The sequence below is a fragment of the Strigops habroptila genome, chromosome W (assembly GCF_004027225.2).
Source record: "Strigops habroptila isolate Jane chromosome W, bStrHab1.2.pri, whole genome shotgun sequence".
NCBI lineage: Eukaryota > Metazoa > Chordata > Aves > Psittaciformes > Psittacidae > Strigops > Strigops habroptila.
Window position 1 is genome coordinate 12,600,156 of NC_044301.2, and position 10,679 is coordinate 12,610,834.

Consider the following 10,679-nt stretch of genomic DNA (forward strand, 5'->3'; position numbering starts at 1 on the left):
ATATACCTGAAACTTAGCTGACAAAGGTAGCAGAAATCACTAAATCCACAGGAGTTGTGACTATGTACCTACCCATTAGCGTTCCCAAGATCAAGGTGGAAGTGGAAACAAACCTAAATAACTAATTTTGCCCTGACCCAGGTGTAGGACCTTGCACTTGGCTTGGTTGAACTACATGAGGTTGGCATTGGCCCACCTCTCAAGCATGTCAAGGTCCCTCTGGATGGCGTCCCTTCCCTCCAGCGTATCAACCGAACCACACAGCTTGGTGTCGTCAGCAAACTTGCTGAGGGCGCACTCAATCCCACTGTCCATGTCGCTGACAAAGATGTTGAACAGGACCAGTCCCAACACCGATCCCTGAGGGACACCGCTTGTTACCCGTCTCCAATTGGACATTGAGACATTGACCGCAACTCAGGACAGGAAACAAAACATTATTAGTTTTGCTGATTGTGGAATGACTTGATAATTATGTCAGAAGTAGTACAGTACTGGACAAGGGCAGTAGCAAATCTAGGGCTTGTTGTAATGGATGGAAACCTAGCTGAGAGTTGATTCCCTCTCGTGACTGAGAGACATAACAAAGTATGTTGTTTGTCACAGCGTATTTGGTAGAGTATATATGTTTATGTTCATCATGACTGTCAGAAAGAGACAGGAAAAAATAGGTGTGCAGCTGTTCTATGACCTTCATACTTGGCCGCGCTGGGGTGCCTGGCCAATGCTCTCAGCGTGGACAACGGTGAGATCATGAGAAACTGCACAGGCTCACGAGTAAACAATTAGAGATCTGGCATAAAGCCGGTTGTTTTTCTAAGGGTATAAAAGCGGGACCCTCTTGTGACCATGGGAGAAGCCTCACCTATGGGCGGACACCCAATTACCTGAGACTCCTGGCATCGGCTGCAATGGGGCTTCACAGCTGGAAGTGTGGGCCTGGATGATGATTCAGTGGTAACTGGTGATGTATTTCTTCTTAATCTCTGTTCTCTCTATACAGTAATGATTTAATGCATTGCTAACTTTCTTCGGTACTTTACTTATATACCTATATCTCTGATTTGCTTTATTGTACTTATTCACTATACTTATATACCTATATCTCTGATTTGCTTTATTGTACTTATTCACTATATATAGAGAGATATTTACCTAATTCACATTAGCGTGCTGCTTTAGTGTGCTTATTTGCTTTAGTGTGCTTGTTTAATAAACTCTGCATATTATACAGCTAGCGTGTGGTCACTGTGGCATACCCTCTCTGTCAGCAGAACACTTGTGGAAACCTGTACTTGCATACTGGATTCAAGGGCTTTTTATGAGTGAGCCTACAGCCAGACTGTCCTTCCAGTGCTTATGACCTTAGTTCTAGTTACGGTTTAAAATGCTTGGCTTATGAGCAAAGTGCAAGGAACACTAATTTCCCTTGTATCTATATGTTGAATGGGACGATATTGCCTGCATTCCTTTCCAGGACTATTTGTTCCAGGTCACAATTTAAGGGACAAAATGTCTGCAGATTTTCTGCCTGAGCATTAAAATGCTACCAGGAAGTACAGGTTCCTCTCTGCTTCCTTATCCTGGGGAAGCCCTTAGACTTCACCTGGTGGAAGGGTCTGAGAAGAAACAAGAAAAACTTGCTCTCAAACTGGCTTTAAACTAGCTAGCTTATGTCCACTGTAGACACGGACTGCTACACATTTAGATTCACTCTGAAATCAATTTCTATTTTACTAGCCCTCTGTTGGAAACCTGGACCTTAACGGCTTGTTGTCAAGCACCTGGTGAATTCAGGGTTCTTCCTTTCTTTGTATCAGATCTTACATCAGCACACTGGAAAAAGAGCACCTGCTGGGGTTATATGGCTTTTCGCTTGTTCACTTTTAATAAGCTTGATTTTAGTTATTGCACAGCCACTTTTAAAGCAACAAGGCAATTTATGCATACTTGTGAACATGGCATGCTCACTTCTCAGATCCAGCTGTTGTGTATCTTACCAAACTCGTAAATGAAGTCAAATTCCTGGCTGCAATTTTCAGCCACACCCCACTGATACTTGGCATTCTTCAGGATGTACCCACATGTGGATGAGAAGGAAGATGGCTGATCCTTGTACCAGTTACTGTAGCTTATAATTGAAGTGTCCAGCCAAATCATTGACCCTGTGAACAAAGTAAACATGTCCCGAATGTTTATTTTCCACATTTAATACAATTACAGAGTCAGAACCTGCAGAGCAGGACTGTAGCCCTGCTCCTACTGAAGCAAAGGTGGTTTAGTATGCATAGGGATCTTCAATTACATTTTGTATTTAACCTGATATAATCATTACAAGAGCCGCCACCACCACTTCTCCCTGTGCTTCCAGCCTCAAGATTCCACCATTTCCCTTGCATCGGATCTTGCAGCACTTCCTAATGTGATAAATTGGATCAGCTTATTCTTCCCCTGGAGACCTAACCCAGCACATTTTTTTCACTGGGTCAGCAAGCTGATCTAATTCACCATGTGTTCACACAATCACAAGATCCAATGGCAAAGGTGACAACATGCAACTGGGAAGTGAAGCAGGCAATTAAAAACATCTTAATATAAATCTGAAGTTACAAAACCAAAAGACAGTGGCTTTTCAGGAGGTGTCTACAGAGGGACTAATTGCATTCGTTACCATGCTAAGTAAGCATCATGGGCTGATACATTTTTAAAGAAGACATGATTCCAAAACCACCTACCGTCAGAAGTTTCATTCAGCAAGGAGTTTGAGGTCAGTCCTATCCACCATTCCTGATCCTCAGCAATATGTTTTTGCAAGAGCTCGAGATTCCTCGTTTTCAATAAAGACCAGGTGCCCTCCTCTTCTCTCACACCAGCTCTGGGCGCTTGCAAAGGAACGCTGGAGTCTAACAAACTCATAGCATGAATAGTTGAAAGCTGTGGCGTATGAAGGGCATGGACTCAAAGCATCTTCATGCAGCGAATCACTTTATTACCTATTGCTCTAGCTTTTATACCATTCTAGCAAAAGCTATCTTTAGCCTATTGCTCTAACTCTTATACCAAGCTATTTTTAGCACATCATGTTTAGTTCCTGGTTTACAGTTTTGTTTTTTCAACATTCTTCGTCGTTTCACAAACAGTCCCAAAATAACCAGTTCCTTATCTTTCTGTTCTCCTGCTCCTGTCCAGCTGGGTTGCTCTGCTTGATCACACAAAGCTTCTTCTTTAACTCTTTGTTCTCCAGCCAAGTAGTTACTTCTCTTTGGCAATAATCAAATAGTTTCCATCCTCTCCCACAGAAAGCTACCCGGTACTTTGAACAAGGGATTCCTTTATCAGCAGTTGCTTCTTCCACAGCTAAACGTAGAGCAAGAGAAATTAGAACTGTGATCCCAAGCCACATTCTCAGCACAGTGCCTTGCAAGGCACTCATCTCACTTATTGCATCACCACTCTTTTTGCTGCCTTCTTCAAAAGCTTGAGATGCCACATCATCAGCATTTCTCCTTCCTCTTTGCCGTTTGCAACAACAGGAGCAATAGAACTTCATACAGATTGCTTCTAACATATAATGGTAATTGTGCCTGAGGATACATACAGGTGTCGATGATACGTCACTGCAACGGCCATTGTGAAGTCGATTGTATAAATGTCTCATTCTACGTGAAGTGAGTTTGAAAAGAAGACATTAATTAGAGTATTGCTTTTCTCATGAGCTGAGAAGATAAAGTTGATATATGCTGCTGTTGGACGCATGGGAAAGTGAGATAAAGCTCTTACATCAAAGGCATCATTGTGTGAACATTAAAGCTGGAGGTCTTTACAACAACAAAGATAAAATAGTAAGAATGAGAGGAGAATGAGGAAAATGAGGAACACAAGGAATTATGAGATGGGAAAACACACAGTGCTCCTCTATATACATTTAATTGTTTTGGATTGCTTTATTTTTAATATTTATTATTTGAGGTGCTTCTTTTGGATGCTAATGCAATGTCTATAATTATTGTATCATATCCTGCCCACCTGTTTACACATACACAGGTTAATCTCTGCTGTCCCAAGTAAGCATCATTTTGAAGTGTTGTGTCTGTTTAGAATTCCACACTCCAAATTAAATGCTTCTGTCATCCCTTAAAAGCTAAGCTGCTTAATTATATAAAGCTACAGTATTTATACCTGCTAGGAGGTAGAAGAGAAGGTCAGAAGTTAAAACAGTGATTTAGAAAAGATGAAAGTATTGCCTTAATCATCACAACTACTTGGGAGCCCTATGTGTACATTCCAAAGGCTGTTGATGGACTTTGGGAAGCCAGCCCAGCAACATTTAGGAGCTGAAATCCCTAAGTACTTCTGAACTTCCTTACAAAAGATACCCATCAGGTTTACAAGGCCACTGGGTGAGCAGAAATACAGTACAAATAAGGATCTTTATCTATTGCAATCCTCCTGTCCTTGGCATTAACTCCATTGAATTCAATGCAATTACTATTAATTTATACCACCATAACCCGACACTGAAAGAACATGCACTTATATTTAGACATGGATCAGTGAGCCAGCTACTGCATCACAGAGATGCAGGAAGCAGTGATGTTTGATTGAATTCCCGCATTGCAGAAATGCCACCTGTGCTGCACTGTTGAGCTGAAGGTAATGCACGTATCGCGCAGTATGCCAGGCAGCTCTAACTATAACACTTTCTTGCAAAGTATGTGTACTGCATCCAGCAAGCTTTTAAGAGTGGTTTTCAATCCCAAGTCCTTTCTGGACCTCCAGTTCAGTCACCTTGGATAAAGCAGAACTATAATCAGGGTTTTCAAGATAAAGTTCATAAGTGTTTAATGGGAAGGACAATTGTGGGGGAGGAGAGGAAAGGGGAAGAAAATGCACTGTGGTGGAGGGATGTCTCCTTTCCCACTGCACTTGAAAATCAAGACTTAGCTACGGAACCATGGAACCCTTGGAGCAGATCCCACATTATTTCTCACTGATTAATAGGGAGGGTATATGGCGCAGCTGAGATGTGAATATTCGGACTGGGTTTCCCAGCTCTGGAGAAGGCCAATCCATACTCTAATTAGCTGATGGATATGACGCAGTCAGTGGCCAGACACCCATCCCCTTCCTGGAAGAGACCATATAACTGTGATTATCAGCTGGTTATGCTGAGGATGTCTGCAAATTAGGAGTCCTTTTTGGCCTGCATACAAAGCTTCATAGGTTTGGGAACCCCCAACCCAACTGTTTTATATTCAAGCTATTGCAAAAGTCAGGGTGAGGGCAGCTTGCTGTTCAGTTGGTTGGCCACTGTGTTTTCATATTTCCTTCAGAGTCCTTGCTTCTTCATGGGCCATGATGACTTGCCAGGCTTTGCAGAAGCTGGCAGCCAGCTCTCCCATTTTATCCTTTTAGATATGAGAAACAGCCTGTTTCTGAAAACATAGGTGTGACGAAGAAGATATTGTACTTCAATGTATCCATCTTAGTGATGCAGACTATGCATTTCCAGTAGGTGCTGTTGGCTCACGTTTGTGATGAATGGATTACATAGCATCGTCCAGATTGCACAATGTACTTTGTTTCTTCTTTAACTCTTTCTTCTCCAGCCAAGCAGTTACTTCTCTCTGGCAATAATGAAATAGTTTCCATCCTCTCCCACATCTCCCCCTTCTTTATTTATCTGCGAAAGGGCAAGGTTCGCATATAATTGTGTGACCATAACCTGATTCATACTTCATTCGACTGATCGTTGAACACAAGAAAAAAGACAAGGAAGACATAAGGCAATCATTAATACAGCAATTAGAGCTATGAAAATAAACCCTGCGATATTTTTGACCCACGGTCCAAAATTCCCGAGCCATGAAAACAGACCAAAAGCGTCCCACCCCTGATTTAGCTGCAAGTCTTTGTTTAAATCTTTCAATTTTTGGATACTCTTATGAATCGATTCTGAATGGATTATGTAGCATCGTCCAGTTATCTCTCTGCAACTGGAAATTTGACTACATAAACATACTGCTGGAGATGCCACCTGTGAATCTGCTCCAAAGCAATTGAAATTAAAGGAAGTCTTGTCTCTGGCTTTGACAGATTTTGAAACAGGCCCTAAAAAAAGAACAAATACTGTTTGGAAATGTCTACAAATAAAGCCAAGTGTCGTGGTTTAAGCCCAGCCGGTAACTCGGAACCACGCCGCCGCTTGCTCACTCCCCCCCTTCTTCCTCCCCCCACTCCTGGAGAGATGGGGAGGAGGATCGGAAGAATGTAACTCAACTCCCACAGGTTGAGATAAGGACCGTCCAGTAACTAAGGTATAATACAAAACCACTACTGCTACCACCAGTAACAATAATGATAAGGGAAATAACAAGGGGAGAGGATACAAGTGCTCACCACCCGCCGACCGATACCCAGCCCGACCCGAGCAGCGATCTTGGCCTTCTGGGTAACTCCCCCCAGTTTATATACTGGGCATGACGTGCTGTGGTATGCAATACCGCTTTGGCCAGTTTGGGTCAGGTGTCCTGTCTCTCCTTCCTCCCGGCTTCCCCTCCTCCCTGGCAGAGCATGGGACTGAGAAAGTCCTTGGTCGGAGTAAACATTACTTAGCAACAACTAAAAACATCGGTGTTATCAGCATTGTTCCCAGGCTGAAATTCACAAACACAGCACTGCACCAGCTACTAAGAAGGAGAAAAAATGACTGCTGTAGCTGAAACCAGGACACCAAGCTCTCCATGTGAGTCTACTGTTGGCAATTTCTACAGCAGTGTGAATTTTTTTCCTAATCTACAGTTGCTAATAAGTAACTCTTCAGCTGCCTGCAGCAGATGGGGAATGGAAGAAAGACAGTTTCCCTCTTTTGCCATTTGTTGACTTCGTGTATTTTAATGTCAGTAAAGCAGTCTGTCAGTTTATTCTGTTTACTGCAAGGAAGAGAAAAGCATTTACAGAAAAGAAAATACTGCTTTAAAAGTATCAAAATTAGCAACTATGGTCCTCAAGAAGAGAGAAGATTCCTTAAAGCCTTTTTCGCCCTTAAGTGAAAAATGGCTTGATTACAAATAAACAGCACTCCTTGATTTCACCATTTTCTAGGAAACATGCATTTTGCATTCCTCCTCAACAGAAAGACATGTTTTTAAAATGGTGTTCTTATGCCAGAAATCTGCATGGAAGCTTCACAGTATAATGGGGCATGGGTGGTGGTGGTTTTTTCCCTGCTATTTACTTTTGTATAGCTTGCTAAATTTAAATAATTTCAATAGCTAAGAAGTTACTTAATTAGTCACCTATACTAGTGTGCAAGAGACAGATTGGTGCACCCTGCTGTATAACCTCATTTTGCATGTCTGAAAAGGCAGTCCTGGAAATGCTTAATGTAAGCTCTCTCATTGTCTCAACGGAGTGGCTGGCAATTACACTGAGTTCTCCTCTTCTGGCTGCCCATGGGAGTGTAACTGACCCCTAACAGGTATTGAAAAGCCACTCCAGAAACTTCAGGGAAGTTTTGGGCATAATGTCAGCGACATAGATTTTGGATACACCAAAACCATTCATTTGCTAGTTTTTGTTTGCCTTTTGCATAGTTCTGAAGAACTGGAGCAGACTCACAAAAGAGAAGTCTGTATATAAGCATTGTTTTTAAGGAACTGTGAGCCCTTTGCATATAGCCAAGACTTGTTAATCCTTGTTCAGTTACAGCTGTCCACCTGAAAGGCTGGTGTAGCAACCACCCTACAGCACGTTATGTACCAGTGACTTAAACTAAAACATATTATCAGCTAAAATAAGTCTTACGAAGCAATTGTGTTTTGCAAGCTTTAACTAGAAATTAGTGACAAAGCTTTCTCAATATTTTCACACCCTTACTCCAAGCTGCGATAAAGCTATGAATAACTCCTTTGCGAACTCTCTTGCCTCTGTTGGAATAAGTCTTTCATTTTTCTCAGAAATGTTTTAGAGGGCCCTTCAGATCTTTTAGACAGTCCTAACTTGCCCTTAGGAGTTAGACCAGATGGTGTCCATCAAGAGAAAGTTTCTTCAGAGAAGCTATGTAAAACACCGCAAAAGATAGTGATGAATGAATTATTCCTGGTTTTCAAACGGATCCTTCAAGTTTTATTAATTTTTTGTTGTTTTGTAAGTTGAAGCTGTTGAGGTGAAAGAAATCTGAAGCATATTTTGTTTATAATTCTGAAAAAGTTAATAGGTGTTAAAAAAATAATCATGGCCTACTCTGAGATTCTATAAGGGAACCTTTCAGGTGGTGATCACCACTCCTAAAATTGAACCCCTTAAAACCAGCTCAGTTTTGGTAGTGAAATCTCAAAGTACTCATAATAACTTTTTTTTTTTCTTTTTTTAATCTAACTTACATATGTCAACTATATGCCATTTGGAAAGTTTAGCTTTATATGTCTATATTCTTATAGAACAGGAGATGAGCACACACAATGCTTTTCTAACATATGTCACTGTGGTAGGCTTACCTTTGCAAATCAGCCTTTCATGCCCCAAATTAGGCAACAAGCACTGGATTGCAATTTTTGAAAAATGCAAGCCTGAATTCTTGTTCAATGTAATCAATAACTCTATAGTTCAGGGTACCCTGAATCCAACTGCAAATTTCTCCGTGACCAACTGCTGCTATTGGGAGAACATGGCTCATTCATAAGACTTTTCTATTTCTGAACTTTGGTGTCCCAGACCTAAGAAAAATGAGTTCCAGAGTTTCACTGGGCTATTGGAGAGCTGGGTGCACAGACAGGGAGGAGAGGTATGGTGCCACCATTGACTTAAGGTTGGTCCTGATTTGTACCTTGGTGCAGATTAGAGCCACATCATGACAGCCTAAGAACATCCTGTGATTCCAAAGGGCATTGCAGCACAGCAGAATAGCTTGACAATCCTTAACGGAGGCCAGAAAGTACTAGATTTGAAGAGTTCAGGAAGTGAAGAGCTGCCAATGGGAAGGAATAAATCACATCCCCATTCATTTTGGCTGTTGTTCATTTGCCTTGAGGCAGAGCAAGTAAATTTACTCTCTGTAGGGTATTGCCATCTTTACATTCCTGAATATTACTCAATGTACTGTATAGATTTTATCAGGAGTAGAAATATCTCTCTGTTCTATGAATTGAATAATCATATAAGTGGAAAAGTTATTTATATTACTTTTTGAGGTAGAAAAAAATTTTATTTTCAGGTATCATTAACCTGAGACAAGATCGTGAGTCCGTTTTAGTGTGTCACGTACACTTTTGTGGTGTGCATCACTGTCTCTTGAAAGCATTTGTTTCACTATTACCCAAATAGGTAGGAAGTACTGAGTACTGAACAGACTGTCCAGAAAGGAATGAAGAAAAGCCCCTAGGTACATCTACATCTTCCATCTCTCCAGCTGGCTTTCAAAAAGCCCATCTGCCAATTAGTTTAAGAAGGTGGGTCACAGTCACGCTTCCTTCCTTGCTGCTCTCCCAGGCTGCTTGTCCTGATAGTGAGACCCAGTTATTTGCTGACTGAAAATGGTTTGGTTTTGTTGTTGTTCTACTGTCTAATTTTCCATGTGGCAACACAGTGAGCTCTGCCAAATTGCAATTTTGATGTTATCTTGTTTAGAAAAACAAGGAAAAATTCTTACCTTTACAGGGTGCAATAATTAAATTACACGTTCATGCCTGGCATGATGAGGTCAGCAAAAGATAAGTAGGACTACATTCAGGAGTTGCTGGCTTGGGCATAACTTCTGTTTATAGGATGTGTATGGTTACCTTCTGGCACAAGTGCTGTCTGGATAAGTCCCTGAGGATCTTCTCCTAGGAACTATTCCTTTGGAAGCATCTATTGCTCGGTAGCTTGACTTTTCTCACCTGCCATACAGTTGATGTCTCAATACCTCCTTCTATCCCACCTAGTTCCTATGGTTTATTGCCTTCCACAGCAGAACTTTGACTATTGGGAAGAAAAGGATAAGTGTGCCCTGTAAGAACATTAATTGAGCTAGGGTTATTATTATGATGGCTAAGGTTAGCCTTGAATTCACATAGAAAGGCATGCTGTCTCAATGATGTCCCGAAGTGAAGATAAGCCATCAAACAGGCAATAGGTTAGGAAGAGAGGAGCAATGTATAATGAGTGTGTCAGAGCAGCCTGTAGCACAAATTCTGTTTTAAATAAAATAAATACATATATTTATAAAAGACCAGTCAGCCTTAAGAAGTGATGTTAAAACATTTTTGGAACAATGTTGATTTAGCTGAAAAATCGGATTTTAGGGTAACCTTATATGGAATTGCATAGTATAAATTGTGCAAAGAATCTTTTTATCCTTCATGTTCAACGGAGCCTATGATTTGCTCTGCAATCACATGCTTTATACTGAAATAATTCTTTTCCTAGAGCATTTTAAAATTAACAATGTTGAACTCAGTTAAGTACCTTATATAGAAACAAAAGCGTGAAGTTAAAACTCCCCTTATTTTTAATGATGCCTGCCATGCTGTCGTGGTTTAAGCCCAGCCGGTAACTCAGAACCATGCAGCCACTAGCTCACTCCCCCTCACTCACTCATGCTTTCACAGAGTGGATTCAGGTCACGTGGGGAAAATATGTTATAGTGATTATTTGTGAAAAGATGTTTAATTCAAAGATGTGCCACTCAGTTCACTCTG

At 41.1% G+C, this 10,679-nt stretch overlaps 1 pseudogene; it reads right to left on the reverse strand.

The window, feature by feature from the left end:
• Window positions 1-3,550, reverse strand: part of LOC115619246 — a 53,890-nt pseudogene extending 50,340 nt beyond the window's left edge.
• Between the last annotated feature and the right edge of the window lie 7,129 nt (window positions 3,551-10,679).